At 47.9% G+C, this 18,220-nt stretch overlaps 1 long non-coding RNA gene across 14 annotated transcripts in view; it reads right to left on the reverse strand.

Annotated features, from left to right (window-relative positions):
- The window catches only part of LOC106010010 (uncharacterized), a 38,902-nt gene that overhangs the window by 8,300 nt on the left and 12,382 nt on the right, over nucleotides 1–18,220 (reverse strand). For 11 of the 14 annotated variants that reach the window (XR_015441673.1, XR_015441671.1, XR_015441666.1 and 8 more), the window contains one exon: nucleotides 1,534–6,443. This is a non-coding gene — a long non-coding RNA (uncharacterized LOC106010010). Of the gene's footprint in view, nucleotides 1–642; nucleotides 834–1,533; nucleotides 6,444–7,246; nucleotides 7,505–18,220 lie in introns of all 14 variants that reach the window. The other 3 variants (XR_015441667.1, XR_015441662.1, XR_015441670.1) reach the window with 3 other exon arrangements.

Here is an 18,220-nt window from a genome sequence, read left to right on the forward strand (position 1 = left end):
CATGAGGCAAGCCGTGTCCACCTCCCGGGACTGGAGACACAGCAAAGGCACCACCACTGGGACCCCATCCTGCCCCCGCTTGGAGCAGGGCTGTCACAGCTGCGGTGGGGGAGAGGCACCCCATCTCCTTGTGCTAGCAGGAGAAAGCATCAGGTGTTCCCAGCCCCGAAACTTAGAGAAGTCTATTGAGGTGGCAGCAGCAACCAGAAGTGTCACCGAATAAAGACAATGTAATGGCAAACAGACTACCCACAGGCCCCTGGTTGGAGCACTCCATTTTTCAGTACTATAATGAGATGCCTGAAGCAGGTAACTTTATAAAGAGAAGAGGTTTGCTTTACTCACAGTTGTGAGAATCCAAGGTTGAGGGGCTGCATGTGGTGATTACCTTCTACTGGCAGAGTCCTGAGGTGCCAGGGAGGCCCCACCCTGACAAATTTATCTAATCCTGGTCAGCTCCCGAAAGGTCACACCTCTGACTAGCACAGTGGGGTTCCTGCCCCCTTAATAAATACCATGGACACGTGACTCTGGAAATCACACTTCTCCTCCTCCTGTGTGAGTTCCAGGGGTCGAACCGTATTCACAGCGTGGCACCAGGGAACCTGTGGTTTGCATTCATTCTCAAGAGCTGTCACCCACCTGGCCGACCGACACCCAGTAGAATGCAGCCCTTCCTGCTCTGATCCCCGGCCAGCCAGCTCTGGCATGCAATTCCTTTAAATGTGGGGTGGGCCCGGGCGTTTCACTTGTGAGATGAAATTGACCCAGTCCCCTTCAGCAGATGGCGAGTGAGCTTCTGTTAGGGACTTCGCGCTTCCTAGAACTGCCAACTACACAAAGGAATAAATAACTCACGGAGCTCACACAGCCCTGAGCCCAGCCCGCAGACCCCCACGGCAGGAAAGGAGTGAAGAGAAGACAGCGGGAGCTCTAAGGAAGGGAAGGTCAGGACTTCCTATGTGAGTTTGTTGATTGACCTTCTAGACACGGACTACAAGGGTTGGGCTGGAGTCCTTTACATTGCTGCTCTCCCTGTGAAACGTCTCCATCTGCCTGCATCTGTGTCCTGATGCTTCTGTATCGCAACAGGAGCAGGGGCACCGCCCTCCCAGGAGACTGCCGCACCCTTCATTCAACATCCGGGCACAGCCCCACCCCCTCGCTGCCTGAGGGCCCGCCTCTCCCTGGCCTTCGCCCCTGCTCTGCACCAATGTGGTTGGTAGCTTAGTTCAATCACGACAGGGTTCCTGGTGTGTCACGGTGACTTCCAGGATCAGGTGGCGCAGACACATTCACACCCCATGGTCCAGCCTCTCCTTCTGCTCATCCTCTTGCCCCAGCTTCTGCAGCACCACGCAGCCCACCTTTCCCCACCGGCCCTGTAGGTGAAGGAACCCTGGAGCCCAGCCCCCCCCCCCCCCGCCATCCTCTCCCCCTAGGTTGGGTCAGCCAGACCCAAGGCATTGAAAACCGTGTTCACTCTGCCCCGTCCCAGACAAGCTCTGAGCACGGCTCCATCTCCAGACTTACCCTCGACCTCTCCACTCCTTCAGAGTGGTCCCAGACCCGCGCCTTTGGCAGGGGTCAGTGGGAACAGCTCGCTTCTGCTGGTGTGGCCGAGAACACACACGGCGTGGAATGAACAGAAGGCTCACACGTTTGCACACGTGGCAGCTGATGTCTGCGGTCCTTAAGATCCTCAGCTAGGGCTGCCAGCCAGAAGACCTCCGAGTGGCCTCTCCCAGCGGCCCCTTGCTAGCCTGTGGCATGGTGGCGGGCTCCAGTGGCAGACATCCTGAGAGAAAGCAGAGGGACATTCATGGGAGCCCTGTCACTTCTGTCATACTCTAATAACGAGGCAGTCGCAAGGGCCCATGCCAGAGTCAGCCGCGTGCCAAAGACTTGGTGAGGCTCTGGAAGAACAGAGGGGATGGGGATATTACGGCGGCCGGTTCTGGAATATCCATATACACACATCCTCCAGAGAGAGAGAAACCACAGGGTACACACATAGAGAAACACGTGAGAGGAGATTTATTTTGGGAATCGGCTCCATGAAGTCCCATAAGCCTCAGGAAAGCTGGTGGTAGAATTCAGTCCAGGTCCTAAGGTTTGAGAATCAGGAGCTCTGACCCCTCAGGACCAGAAAATATGAATCTCCCAGCTCCATGAGACCCTCCCTCCATGAGTCACACAGAGCTACAGCAGAGAGCCAGAAAGCCACCCTTTCTCTGCCTTCCTGTTCTATTCTGGCCCTCAAGGGAGTGGATAATGCCCGCCCATCCTGGTGCGCGCAGATTGTTTTACTTTGTTTACTGATTCAAACACTAATCTCTTCTGGAAACACTGACAGAAATACCCATGTGGTAGCTTTGGCCCAGGGCTAGCTGGGCATCATTTGGCCCAGGCCAGGTGACATGTAAGACATTCACCCTTCCCACATCCCACCTCCAAAGCCTCCTCCTATGTCAGCCTCTGGCCCAGGCTCAAGGCCCAGGGTTGCAGCTTCTGAATTGGGTGCAGCTGAGGCTCTACAATGTGCTCCCCCAGGCACAGCCCCTGAACAGTCTCTCTCTGGATCTGTGGACTAAAACGAAATATCGTCTCCCTCCACCCAGATACCCAAGAGGAAATGGTAAAACGGGCATAGGACACCTGCCAGAGATGCCACTACTTCAGGAGGAGGGCCGGGGAGGTGCATGGGAGTCACTGTCCAGAGGGTCTAAGGTCCAGCCCATTCCATTAGGCTTGGTCCTGCTGCTGGGAATGATTCTCCTTGGACTATCCCCAAACCCAAAGACACTTCTGCTTGTCATCATTCATTCTTCACGATAGAGAAGCGAGATTCAATAAAGTGTCTGGAGAGAATGTCCTGACATACCCTGGACCACCGCACTCCTAAAAACTTCACTGGTCCAATGGGTCTTTGACTCTTCATAGGGCTTATCTCTCACCCTGTAGAGGGCACGAGTCTGTACTACATCCTCCAAGTCACTCACCACTTTTCGCTTTTCTGGCCTAACAACACAGCATGATGCAACGAATGAGGTCAATCTATGGAGGGACTGTATAGCGCGCTATTTCCTAAGAGAGCAGGACAGTCAACATCAGCCCTGGGGAAGATGTGAATGACACTGTTGTCTGTGCTAGATGTGAACTGCTTTGCTCTGTCTTCATTGGGATAGGAAAGAATGCATCTTCTAGGCAATGCCCATACTCCTTGGGTTGGAACCATGTCGATTTACCCTCACAATAATCCTACATCTGGCACAGCACTTCATTTGGGGTTCTTAGTTAAAATTGTGATGATCTGCTACCAGGCAACAAGCATTCTATATTTTGAAGACAAGTTGCTGGGTTACATGACAATGTGACGGGGACTTTATGCACTGCTGCATTCTTTAGATCTCTAGACATGACATGAAAATACGGCATTCTTGGGGCTGGAGGTACTTAGCTCAGTGGCAGAGCATGTGTTTAGCATGCGAGAGGTCCTAGGTTCAATCTCCAGGACCATGGGGGGAGTAAATAAATAAAATGTGCTGATTTTTGCTGGATTGCAATATCACTGCTGATTTGTTCTCTTGCCTGGAGAGAGGGAGGCAGTTTCAGAGGCTTCCACTTGGCCTTCCCTACCACAACAGCTCTTGACTCCACAGGCCAAGGACTGAGTTCATCCATTCTCACTATACGTTCAGAGACAGGGGAAATGAACACTGGTAGTTTTCTGGACCCACTGAACCTACACTGAACCAAATCTGAACCAGGACCCAATTATTATCTGAACTATATCCCCTTCATGTTAAAAGACCCATGCACTGGGTCCAGAATACAGTGTGAATTTGGATCTTGGGTTCAGCAGTCCCCTAAATCAACTGTCCCCATTCCTCAAGCCAAGGATAAGTATTGGCCTGTGGCCTGTTAAGAGGCTGGCCATACAGCAGAATCTGAGTAGCACATGCATGAGCAAAGTTTCATCTGTATTTACAGCTGCTGTCCATTACTCACATTACTGCCTGGGCACCTCCGGTTAGACCAAGGAGAACATCAGATTCTCAAGGAAGCACTAACCCTACTGTGAACTGCACATGTGAGGGACTCAGGTTGTGCCCTTTTTATGAGAATCTAATCCCGAAAACATCCTCACCACGTCTGTGGAAAAACTGTCTCCCATGAAACTAGTCTCTGCTGCCAAAAAGGCTGGACACAGCTGCTCTAAATGTCTGTGTACATTTCTGTTCATGAAGGAAATGACTGAAGGTCCCTTTGGGGAAAGGTGGGTATGGATTGTTTGCTACTTTCCCCTCCTAGGACCCAGCCTCTCCTTTAGTGCATGGCTTCTGGCATGAAAACTAGCCCAGAATGAAAACTGAGTGAGGCATTGTAATTGACGTTATGGTTGCTCTTGTGACCATCCATCGTTTTTTGCTGAAGAAATTGAGTCATATCCTTTTGGCTGTCCATCCATCCTGCCCTACAAGATGGTTCCAATGATTCCCAAACCTGTGGACAGGTCAGGACCTCCGTTCTGTTATCCTGACCTTGACACTCATCTGATACTTACACTGCCCTGTTGCAGTTATTAACACCTTCCATCCTCTGAGCCCTTTGAACCCTGTTCCCTCCACCCATCATAGCACTTCAACTTTCCTTGGTGTGGTGTCACTTTCCCCAAGATCCCATGTGCCATCTGCCTCCCCAGGTCATTGCCAGGGGGTTCAGTCCATGGACAGCACTCCTCCCGCCACTTTCCCTGGCCCCTTTAGTCCATGTTGTTGCTGACACCCCCAGATCCAGTCTCACACACACACACATACACACACTCTGCCAGTGTCCACAGATACTTTTTTGCCAGGCCTTGCTGTGCCTTTGGTATCTAGTGCCTTCTCTTCCCCAGCTGGGTTATGCCGTGACTTAGTTGTCTATCTGGTAGCCAAGCGGGAAGTAGAGGAGACTCTTAATTCTGAGGGCCTGGTGTTACTGTACAAGTGGATGCCCTAGCATCATCTTCAAACAAGGAAGCAGTGATAGCATTAATAGGAGAGAGCCACCGCTGCAGGCTGGGAAGATTCCAGAGAATATGAGCCTTCATCGTTTTTAGGGAATTGATCTAAATAATCCCATTCCAATTTCAAAGTCCCCTGCTTTCCTAATCAGGATCCTGCCCAGGAGTTAATCAGTCTGCTGGGGCTGACAATCCAACCTTCTCTGCAGCTTCCTGAGTCTTTCCATTAAAGTCTTGCTTGATCCTTAGTTTTCTCTGAGCTCTAGTTATAAAAGTGTGGCTTTCTAACTTTCACATTTCACCTTTAATATGTGATTAATCAGCCGCTGCATTTTTATTATCTTTCTCCATTGCATCACTAACTTTTGGCAACAGCCATTTAATTTCATTACTTTGTCATAGCGATTTCTCCACATCTTCCAAATGCACCATCAGTGAAGGCTTCGCCATTGCTCATACAAATGACAGTGTCCTGCCCCCTGAGCTGGGTTCTTGTATCCAGCTGGTGGGTCATTGCTATTCCAACATCTTATTTTAGGGTCTGTGTTCTAGAACCACTCCTGGAACCAGCTGCCTTAGTGTGGGTCCTCAGAAGCCAGTCTCTGAGCTGGAGATTTGTGGACAAGAGGTTCATCGGGAGGTGCCCTCGAGAACACCAGGATGGAGTTAGAGAAGACCACTGGCCATGGAGGCTGGGCAACTCTGATGCAGGCACAACAAAGGGTCAGCCAGGACCACAGGGAGCTGTGTACCTGGACGGTCCTTCAGAGCTGCCCCAAATAGGAACAAGGAAGCAAGGCTTTGTACATCACAGGCAGGGGTGTGGCCTCAAAAGGCTACTCCTTGAGGGCAGTGCTCGGAGACAGACCTGCTGTGGGAAGCCACCACTCCTGGCAACAGGAGAACGGGCACATAGTGCTGAAGGGGCATCGGGGTAGCATACCACAGCATCCACGACGTGCCTCAGACTCAGGTTTTTCACAAAATTAAATCCCAACTTCCTCATTCACCCCAGAGGTTTCCTCAAATCAGCAAATGGTACCACTAAGCAGCTAGTGTCTGCTGTCAAAATCTCAAATTCATCCTTGTTCCTCAGTTTCCCTTTCTGTCCCTAATCCAGTCCGCCACAAGTACCACTGGTCCTGCATCGAAACATTGTCCCCAATTTGTCAACTTCTCCCTAATCTCTCTGCCACTACTGTGTGCCAAGTCCCAGACTGCTCACTGCAGCCCTGCTGTGGCTGTCTTAGGTGGTTAGGGGCTTCTATAACCAAAAACTTTAGATTAGGTGATTTATAAACAACGGAAATATACTCATCGCAGTTCTGGAGGCTGGGAAGTCCAAGTCAAGATACCAACAGATTGGGTGTCTGGTAATGGCTGCTCTGCTTCACAGATGGTGCCTTTTTCCTTCATTTTCACCTCTCTCAGGCCTCTTTAAAAAAAACAAAAAAGGTACTGATTGCATTGAGGAGGCCCCAACTTCACAACCCAATCTCCTCCCAGATGTCCCACCTCTCAAAACTACTACACTGAGGATTCAGCTTCAGTACATGACTTCCGAGGAGTCACAAACATTAGAGCCATAGCATTTCCTGAGTTTCTCCCTCCTTCCTTTCTGGCTCCCGCTAATATAGTCTCCCCACCCTAGACAAGGTACTATTTGGAAAACAGAAGTCATAATAAAAACACAAGACATAACATGACCATTCTCCTGCTTAAGAACCTCTGATAGCTTCAGGCACTGTGGTCTTCTCAAGACCTGTGGTCCTGCCCCATCTTTCCCATAGATGTGGCGCCTGCCACGGGCTCTTCTGTCCTGTGATCCCTCTGCTCTCGCCCACTTCTGCTCCTTTACAGGTATCCTTCCCTCAGTTCACAATGTCCCCTCTCACCATACAATTCTTCCCATGGCTGATTTATGTGCCATGTGCCATAAATGACATAGGCCAAGTGTTATTTCTCAGACATATGTTCCCTAGGCATGCCAACCAAAGTGTCTTCCCAAGTGTGGCTGCCATGTTTATCCTTCCTCAGTACTTGCCATAACCTAGAATTCATTTGATAAATTTTTTTTTACATGTGCATTATGTGCTTTCCCATCTGAAAAGTTAAGTTGCACCAGGGCAGAAACTGTGCTGTGTCCCTCATAGGTGTCCCTGGATCCTAGGTGTGCAGCGTATGTGTACACTAAATAAACACACTTGCCCCCTTCTAGTTCCAATTTCTATTACTTACATTATTGTCAGATGAATTAAGGACTGTACCAGAAGATGTTTGTACTGGATAATAAAAATCCACTCTAAATTTGATGATTTTTTTTGCTTGTACCTCAAATGATACAAATATTTGGACAACCAGCTTTAAGCCAATGAAAAAAAGATGTATGCCATTTTTCAAATTCTCCCCCATCAGCCACCCTTTGCCAACACAGATAGGTGTTTCCAGGTGTTGCCATGATCATGGAGAAGCTGTTTTCTCTCCTTGTCATTCTATCTGTGGAACAAGAGAGTGAGGATGGGACTCAGGAGACAGAGAATATCCACAACTCAGCCAGGATCTTTGCAAAGCTTGCTGTGGTACCAACCTCGGGTACTTTTAGGATAAAAGTTCTAGGTGCGTGGCTCACGGTATTGTTAGGAGAATCCTCCAGGCCTGGCTGGCACCTGTTACGATGTAGGAGCTCACTATAGAATTTCCTTGAACATTGTTACCTGAAATGTCCCCCCAAGGCCCATGTGTGGAACTTTAGGAGATGAGGCCCTAATGGAAAGCAGTTACATCACTGGGGCTGTGGCCTTGAAGGGACAGTGGGACCCAGGCCCTTACTCTCTCTTTGCTCCTGGACACCATGAGGTGAGCCACTTCGCTCCGCCATGATGTTCTGCTTCACATACAGGCCCAAAGCGATGGTGTCAAGCAGCCAGAGACTGAGACCTCAAACTGTGAGCCAAAATAAGTCCTTCCTCCTTCTAAGTTAGTGTTCCTCAGGTATTGTCACAGAAAGCTAACATTCCTTCCCCATGCACTGTGAACTCATCCTCCTCCTGGCTTTGAAGCCCTCCTCAGAAAAATAGCCCCTTTCAGAGCCTGAGCAGCGTCAACATTTCAAGGGCTGCCATTCAAACATGACCAAGAAGTTAGAGGGTTTTCCTTCTAGAATTTCTCAGGAGAAAACTGAGATTTCCCTTGGAACAGACTAGATGCACAGGACTGGGGTGGGGGGATTCATCCCACTGGAGGGAAAAGGTAAAGAACCCAGGGAATCAGAGCCAGCGAGGAAAGCAAACCAGCAGGGAGAGTACCAGCCCACAGCAGGGCTGCCTCGGCACCGCCAGTTTCTGACACTTTGTAGATAAACAGCCCAGCTTCCTGTGGGAGGCACTCGAGCTGCGCAAACAGACGTAGAATCTGGCTCAGATGCGGCTCAGGGAAAGGATGGTATCGCTGAGTCGCCTTCCAAAAACTCTTTACTCTCGTTTTTCCCTTTCTCTGCCCAAAGTCTCTCTCTCACACTTTTGTTCTTGCTATCTCACTTTGTCTCCTTATCTGTTCTTATTTATTGGATCCTTATTTATTCTCTTTCCCTCTCCCCATATCCACCTCTCCCACCCACTTTGCTCTGCAGTTTAAGATGAGTACCCATTCCTGACTTTGGCCCCACTGTAGACACAGAGGCTTCCCCTGAGGCCCACTCATCGGCCTCCAGGGGGTGGAGAGCTGCCTGCTGTGTGTTCCGCCACCTTCACACTGCTAAGCGCCCTTTACAAAGCCACTGTCCATCTGCTCACCCAAGACCTTGCAAACTGGCTGTTCTTGAGACGTTTTAGAGGTCTCGGAGCGCTCACTTACAGCTCATTGCTGTGTGTGCCAATTACACATCCAACAGTCCTTTGGCCAATGCCGTATCCCCAGCAATTGGCTTTCTCACCTCTGAGGTTCGTTTTAACATATCATTTGATAGTTATAAAACAGCAATTCTGGAAGTCCCGTCCAAGGATTTCTATGTATTAACACATCGTTAAAATAGTATATTGCAAAGTCAACATGCAATTATGACTGTTGACCTATCAAATACTGACAGATTTTGAAAGCTCAGTGGAAGCCAAATGCCATTTTATTAAATTGAGATTTAGGCAAAGGAAGAGAGTAGCAAATGTTACAGTGAGGTTGGTTTCATGTGTTAATGGTCCTTGCAATATTTTCTTTTACAAAATAAACATATAATCTCTCCATATATACTACGTTGTAACGTTGCATTTTTATGCTTTGTATACTTTCATGTGTGCATGCATGAGTACAGAGGCATGCAATGCATATGTGCAGTGTAGCCACTGGGTTGACGTGGGACAATTACTGTGGTTTATGTAATAGCCCTGGAGCAATTTCAACAGGGGTCCTGCATCCTTTGGAGCACCAGCCTCATGCTCAATGAGGACACAGGCTTCATAGCAGTTGCAACAGTCATCTGAATACAGGGTTATGGTATATAAACTATTTATAACATGACTCATATTAACCGTCCACTTTACAATGCAAGTCCATAAACTTTTATTGAGCAGTGTGGTAGAGGGTAGAGGGATGAGAAATGAATAATGTACAGCCCCCTGTCCGGAGAGAGCCCTAACAATATGTTATTGTACCTTTCCCCTGGCGCATAAGGGGCTCTGCCCAAATGTGGAAAAATATTTGTCAGTTCAAAACTAATAGAGCTGTTGGCTCTGAATTCAGGATAAACAAACCTCTGCCCAAAGAGAAAACAGATTCTTCTGTCTTTCTGATCGAACTCAGCAAAGCCAAGTTCTTGAAGTCTGAATGTCTCGCTTAATAAGAACCCTCAAATGAACCCCATGCCTCCGACATTTCAGTGATCACTAATGTCACTCTCTAGTGACACTCTCTAGCCCATGCCTCCCGAGCATAATGAGAGGTGGGCCACACTGGATGGTCCTCCATGGTTTTCTCTGGTTGGTCATGGTGGATAAACAATATCTGTCTGCACACAGCCAGCTACAAATGTGAGCTGGACATTTACAAGGTTATTTTAGGGTGTTCAAAGAGATAAATCAAAGGGTAACACACATTCTAAAAGAACAGGAAATCATGAAAAAAATCAAGTAGAGCAGAAAAAGAACCAATAAGGAAACTCAGCATTGACAAGCAAAGTCATTAAAATGTAAAAACTAAAACACTGGGTGAATTCTAAAGATAAAGGAATCAAACAGGATTCCTGAATTGAAAGATAATATTGAAGAATTTTATCCAGAAGGCAGTAGAGACCAAGGAATAAAAAGAAATTAAAATGCAAATCGGATAAAGCAAAGGTTGGTTGAAAGGTATCAACTTTTGTCTAATAACTACTCCAAAAAGAAGAAAAAAAGAAATGACAGGGAAACTGCATTTGAAGAGAAAATGGCTAAGGATGTCCAAAAATCAAAAGCAGAAGTCCTTAAATACAGAGGCATTGCAAAGCCAGGTGCAGTAGTGCCCACCTGTAATCCCAGCTACCTGGAAGCTAAGGCAAGAGGATCGCAAGTTTGAGGCGAGCCTGGGACTTAGCATGATGTTGTCTCAAAATAAAAAAACAGAGGGGCTAAGGAGGTAGCTCAGCTACAGGGCTAGAATGTGCAAGGCCACGGATTTAATCCCCATTAAAGAGGAAAAAAAGGAAAGAAGGAAGACAAGGAAGGAGAGAGGAAGGGAGGAAGAGAGACAAACCTATGCATATAAATACCACAGTCTCCCTTTAGGGGACAGTTCTATGAACCCCAGCAGATGCAGGAAACAAAGTCCTATATATATTGTGCTTTTCCTGTACATACATACATACCTATTACAGAGTTTAATTTCTAAATCTGGCACAGTAAGAGAATAAAAACTAGCAATAAAACAGAGCAATTATAATGATATACAATAGATCTTAGCAAACTCAGCATACAATTTTTTCGTTAATTGAGAACACTTTCACTTGAAAGAAGTACTTTATGGCTTCCCTTTGGCATATCTGAATCACCAGCATCACTACTCTTCTGCTTTGGGGCCACTATTTAGTAAGATAAGTGTTAATTGTATACAAGCACTACAATAACAGCACAGCCGATCTAATAAGCAAGACAACTACTAAGTGACTATTAGGCAGGTAGCATATACAGTGTAGATACCTTGGAAAAGGGGATGTTTTGAATCCCAGGCAGGCCAGCACTTACATCATGCTACTCAGAATGGTGGATAGCTTGGAACTTATGAATTGTTTATTTCTAGAATTTTTCATTGAATATTTTTGGACCACAAAACAGTGAAAAATAAAACCATGGATAAGAGGGGATTACTACTATAGCGAACAGAATGATAGTGAAACTTCAGAGATTAACAATGAGTAGGAAATCTTCAAAGCACCCAAAGACAGATACCTCAAGGAATCACACAGTTCATCTGGCAGCAGATGCCAGCCCGACATCTAAGAAGATCCTAAATGCTAAGAGGCCACTCCCACTTCTATTTAGTTTAACTCCTACTGACCTAGGGATGGGATGCTCAACTTCATCCTCCCAGAGTCTGTCATAATTGACAGGGGTCATTTCTTAAGCTACAGCTCTTTCCTGGGCCCATTTGTCTCTTTGAAAGTGAGAAATCTGAGAATTAGCCTATAGATAGGACATCCTCAAGTCCTGTCACACTCTCTCTGGCCTGTCCCTATGCCAGGGGACACTGTTTTGGCCAAGGTCCACTGCAACAGGCTCCTGGCTAGCCTTGTTGCTGGCTACCATACCAATACCAGACTGACCCTTTTCAGACACTGTCCAACCGGGCTATCTATAGTGCTTCCCTGTTCAAAGCCCACCCCTGGCTCCTAGATCCAACAGGAAGGAGCCCAGTTCACTCTTCAGGGAGCATGCTGCCCTTCTAGTTCCATCCCTCTGTCTGCCTCCTGCATTTAGCTCATGTCTCAAGTCTCTAATCCAAGTATCTGCAAGACAGCCCACCAGCAAATCCTTCCCACTCCCTGCTGTTAAAAATAAAGATTTATTGGCACAAGCCAGGCCTATCTGTTTATGTCTGTGACTGCTTTTGCCTTACAAGGCAGAGCTAAGTAGCTGGATGGAGTATCAGGCATTTTCCTGTCTCTGGGACAAAATACCTGACACCCCTAATTTAAAGGAGAGGTTTATTTTGGCTTGAGGCATCAGAGAGTTTAGTCCATGGTTGACTGTCTTCATGGCAGAAATGGCATGGTGGAAGAGCACAGCAGAAGAAAGATGCTCAACTCATGGCAGCCAGGGAGCAGAGGGAAAGAAGAGAGGAGCCAGGAATAAGAACACTCTTCCAGCCGCAAGCCCTCAGTGACCACCTCCAACCAGGCCCCACCTCCTGACAGCACATTCAGCTATGAACTCATCAATGGATGAATCCACTTGTGAATAAAGCACCCCTCATAAATCCTGTCACCTTCTGGAAGACCACTGCTGAATACATGATACTTTGGGGGACATCTTGGACTAAAACCCTGGGGCCCTGAGGCATTCTGGACCTTCCTGGCTTCTTTACTATCCCTTCAGCAGTGCACCAGGTCTGGGAAATGTTTGAGCTTGAACTTTGAGAGCCACTGACCCCATGGTTGGCTCCTCAGAATGCATCTTTCTACCCCATTAACAACTCATCCTTGCAGACTCTAACGGCCGCAACTTCATATAGGTCTTTCCTTGAGATATGATAGCATTAAAGATGATTGAAGAAAGCAAGCCCTAGCCCTTTTGCAGAAACAGCCTTGCTCTCTTTTACTCCCCTCCTCTTCCTCTTCTGGCCTGTTTCAACCCCCTCTGCCCAGCCCGTGCCGTGGGGTCAGACTTTCCCAGTCATGTGACATCACTGCCTCCAGCCAGAGCTTCCAGGTAACTCCAGCTGCAACAACTTCAGCTACTGTGTCCCAACAGGATCTCATCCCCCCCGTTTTCACTTCCATGTAAGTTGACACATGCAGCGCTTCCCACCTGAGCCTTTCAGTGCTATGTTGGTCCTTTGTCTTGAACCCTGGTCTTCAGCACCAACACCCCATACACACGGTGGCACCTCCAGCACCCTTGCACTGTACAGAGTCTCCTGCGTGCCATGTCCTGGCAGGGGTTGGACAGGATGTGGGCTCGGTCCCAGGGCACCCCTGCTCAAGGCACCCTGGAGCTGCTAGAAAATGGCAGGAAGACAGTGCCTGTCCATGGAGGACCCCCAGGCCCACCAGAGACCGGAAGCCAAGGCTCAGACACAAGGAAGTACTCTGAGCATGTCCTTTATTTTGTTTTCTGATGTTTTGAATCTGGGGCCTCCTTGCTGACCCTAGAGTGCTGCCCCCCTGCCCCCGGGCCAGCCTATAGCTAAAGACTGTGAACAACTCACCTTAGCTATAATTTTCAAAGGCAGACCAGCCAGCCCAGAGTCTATATCCCCAAGCCTCCTTTGTCCTGCCTGCACTTCTCCTGCCCCTTCTGCCTCCTGACCAACCCTAGTGCTTCCCTGCACGGCACCTAGTAAATCCCTTCCTCTTGAGAGCTATAATAAACTGCCTTTCCAATGGCAGTCCATTTCCAATATGTTGGTCTTCTTTACCTCAAGTTTTATATTAGTACCCTATATTGTAAAGCAGGAGGTAAAGAGAGAAGTGGCCATGACTCTCAGGAGGATTCAAGACAGGACCCACAAATTGACATTCCAGGCCTGTTTGTTGGGATGGGCCGGTTCCACGAGAGGGAAGCAGATGGTTCCTTAAGCTGTGTCTGAGCAAATGGTCAGTGGCCAACTCCCTCCCCACCACGCCCGGCTGCCTCCTCTCAGCTGGCCCACGGTCTGAAGTTCCTTCTTAAGCTGGGAAATGAACCTGACTCTTCTGACTCTTCTTTGAAAGACAAACATTAACAAATCAAGCACCAAAGTATTTACTCTGTTTATCTCATTATCACATAAGGTTCCTAGGGTCTTCTGTACCTTCTGTCTATACACCCTGGAGCTCAGATTTCTATAAGGCTATGATATGTGTTCCCTTATCAGAACTACAAATGCCCCAAGGCCTGATGGAGCTCTGGATTGGTGGGTTTGGGTCCTGAGGCTGATGTACTGATGAAACGCTGAAAAATGAGATCCTGCTTGGCTTTGAGCAATGAAGCTCCCTAAGAGAACTGCAGCACCATCAATCACTCTACAGAGCAGACACGGCCACATCTGACACCAAGAACACAAGGGCTGCGGAGGCCCACTCTGTCCTCACATCGTGCAGAGATACAGCAAAGAGCTACTCCTAGTGGAAATGGAGCCCATGCAAAACTCCTCCAGGAGGACTCGAAGATGAAGGTTTGGCACGAAGAGGAGAGGAAAGGCCATTCCAAGCAGAAGGGGGCAAACTGTGCAAGGGAAGAGACACGGGTGAGATCTGCTGCTTACAGAGAGTGCAGCACTGTGGGAATGACAGGAGTGGAAACCAGAGATTCAGAGACCCGTGTTTCCAGATCTGCACCTCCAGGGTCCACCCCAAAGCCTGGTGCAGGGGAAGGAATCCATAAAGATTTTTGGATGAACGGATGAGTTCAAGACATGGTCATGGGTAGATGTACATGACCTCAAATGCCAGACCAACAGCACTTTGCCTTCTGCTCTGCTCAGAGGCGGCTAGCTGGGCTCCAGGCAGGAAAGAACACCTAATTGGGCTTTGTTGCTTGCGCACAGACCATGCCAGTATAGCCGGGGGTGTTTCTGGGATAAGCTGGATGAGCCGATTAAGCCATGCTCTTAAAATAAATAGCTTGTACAGTTTGGTCCCCCAAGGACAAAATATGCTTCACGGAGGCTGTCTCATTATTCCTTGCAACATACATATGCAAAGCATTAGCCACCAGGCTCCCCACCCCCAGCTTGTCTAGCGAGAAAAGACTTTTGCCAAGGTCACACGGCACATTAGGGGTGAACGTGAAGCAGCAGTGACCCTCAGCCCCTTGTGCCTCTGATTTTTTTCCCTCCTGCTTCAGCCAAGGGTCAAGGTTGATCTACCAAACCATGGGCTGTACCCTCAGTGACACTGAGGCCCTGGGCAGAGACTCTTCTCTGGAGGGCAGCTGAGATGCCAGCCCCCTCCTCTACCTGTTGCTGGCTCACAGCAGTATGGCCGTCTCTGATGATGGCCACCTTTGGGGGAACAGGTGAGATTAGAGGCTCAGACTGGAGGGCGAGATGGCTCGTGTAGGCCTGGAAGAAAGCAGAGGGGGAGAAAGTGGACCTGGATGGAAATGGTCCCACCAGCTCCCATGGGAAATGGCCAGGTGCTAACATTTCCCAGCTGTGTAGCACGGACGTTTCCTCACTGAGCAGACCCCGGCCCAGCTGGAAGGTCTCAGCATCTTTCCGCAATTCTCCATCCCTCATTCTGGAACTAGAGAGATGGCCTCTCCATTCCATTCAACAGTTTTAACAAGAATACCGAGCTTTTGTTATGTGCCAGGTTCTGTATCAGCCACTACCCCTGTGGCAATCTCTACTGCGCAACAGCCTGAGCTCCGTGTGGACCATGTCAGCCAGGAGGGGATACAGTGGTAAACACAATAGGCCGGCCCTGCCCTCATGAGCTTACTGTCTGGAATCCTTCTGTTGCACAAGATCAGTGGAGTATAGTTGAGGAAAGGCCATAAATTACAGTCAGACCTGGATTCCAGATGTGGATCTAGATTATTAGCAGCTGTGTATTCAATGATATGAAAATAGAAGGTTGGGTCGACATCAAGACAATAGATACCACATGCTTGAGACAGTACCTGCCCAGAACTGTCAGGCCGACAGTGGGATGGAGGCCCCTCCCCCTTCCACGCCTAGGAAGAAGGCTGCATGGGGGCGTCACAGAGGATTGAATGTATGAGCCTAGAGTTTGAACAGCATTGTGGACTGGGGCTTGGCTTACACCTGGGAGAGCTAAAAGGTAAGAGATGGGCCATGTCTTGTTCTGCTCTGGATGCCATAACAACAAGCCACAGACTGGGTGACTTCAACAGAAATGTGTTGCTCACAGTTCTGGAGGCTGGAAGTCCGACATCAAGGTCTGGTAGAGTTTAACCTCTGGGCAAAAGTGTTTTTCTGACTTGCACATGGTGGCCAGGTCCAGGGCATTCCTCTGGTGTCACTTTTCAGAAGGACATGAATCCTATATGACAAGGCCCTCTCTTGTGACCTCATTTAGCCTTAATTACCCCCTTGTAGGCCTTATTTCTAACTACAGCCACATTGTGGTGGGGACCGTGTGTGACACTGCGCTGGTGTAGAGGCGCCTGGGGTCCGTCCAAGGGGACCGTACTGAGGGCACCATAACAGGGCCCACCAGCAACAGTCAGCCTCCCAGAAGCATCAGCCACGGCTGGGGGAAGCATGTCTCCCACACCAGCCTGACAGGTAAGAGATCCCAGGTGTGACCGGATGATGGGGCTGTTTCTCCAAGCAACTTACAAAAGTGCTCTGGAAGGAAAGCCAATGTGAAGCACCTGTAGGTCCCACAAAATACTTCTACTCCACAGCCACATCAACGCAGTCATCCCTTAGTATCCATGGGGACTGGTTCCAGGATGCCCCCATGGACACCAAACCCAAGGATGCTCAAGTCTCTTCTATAGAAATGGTGTCACATTTGTATGAAACCTATCTACATCCTCCCAAATACTTAAAATCATCCCTAGATTACTTATGATACTTAATGCGATGTACGCGCTATGTAAATAGTTGTAATAGTGTATTGTTTAGGGAATAATGACAAGAAAAAATTCATAATGTTCTGCAGAGATGCAATTATTTTTCCCAAGTAGTTTCAATCCATGGTTAGTTGAATCCATGGATAATGAACCCATGGCAGAGACGGGTGACTGTATCTGTCAAGGAGAAGTTTCTGGGTCCTCTTTCCCCTCTTCTTTCCCCAAGCTCACGGAAGAACAAAGCTCAGGTAAGGAAAGGTCTAAGAGTGTTATCATGGACCCCTTCCTGTGAACAAGTTTCCTACAGAAGCCAGAGGAGATGCAGGCTCAACTTGGAATGAAACCAGGGGTTGTATTATGACATGGAACTAGATATTTTAACTACTGAATTGAGACCATATTTTGGAATTTAAATTGACTTAAGATGGTGACTATTTTTATTACCTAGGAGAGACTAGAAAATTTATGGGGCCAAAGTTTTCATCCAGAGCCAGGGGAAGAACTCATCCCACTGGCTGATGTATGGAACAGTAGACAGGCACCAAGAACATGCTTTCTGGAAACTCTGCAATCTCTGTGTGTTCAGTGCCAGTGAACCATGCAGTGCAAGGTTTTCTCATTTTAGAATAGGAGTGATCCAACCTAGCATGAATGATTGGTCTGGAAAAATGATCTATGTTAATGTCTGTGAAACATCTAGAACAGTATCTGGTACCTAGTAGGTCCAAAGAGATGGTAGTCAGCATTATTGTTGTTCATGATAATAACAGTCAATAGTAACTGTATCAAGAGTATTAGAAAGCACTGAGAAACCAGAAGTTTCTGCAACTCCAAGCTGTCTCTGTGGTCTGCCCCTCCAAAACTGACCCTTGCTTAGGTCAATTTCTAGAACTATGGGACTCTGAGGAAGTCCCAAACTGCAGGGAAATCTGACCTTCCTCCTTAGCCTAAAACAACTTTGGAATTTTATGTAGAAATCTTAAACCTGTACTCTGTTTAGAGCTTTGAAAATACAAGATATGCTGTCTATGGTTTGTCCCCTGACTCATGCTGACTACTACTCATATTTTCCAAAAAGCTTGGCATCTGGGCAGCTATCTATCCCCTGGGGTCACCGATGGAATGGGACTGACACCAAAGACTGGTTACCATAACCCGTCATCTACTCATGAATACCATTAAATGAGCTTGGTTTCAAGAAACCTTAAACCTTCAACTTTAGCTCACTTCAGTCTTTTCTCGGCATTCCAGTACATGATTAATGGTGACACCATACCACATATAAGGTATACATGGCTCAAAACCCTAATTCACAACTGATTAGTCGTTTAACAGTGGCCCTGAATAATGTAGTGTTAATGGCCAGCTCTGGTGGTCTGCTCCTACCAGAAACCTATTACTAGTCTACCTTGTGTTCCACAGCCTCCCTGCTGGAGCCTGACGTCTGCTCATGAGACAATAGCCTTATTTAAGGGTTTCTAACTATGTGAAATTCACTAGAGTT

Source organism: Heterocephalus glaber, unplaced genomic scaffold, assembly GCF_053883595.1.
Source record: "Heterocephalus glaber isolate CG9 unplaced genomic scaffold, H.glaber_assembly_v1.0 deba00001531, whole genome shotgun sequence".
Classification (NCBI taxonomy): Eukaryota; Metazoa; Chordata; class Mammalia; order Rodentia; family Bathyergidae; genus Heterocephalus; species Heterocephalus glaber.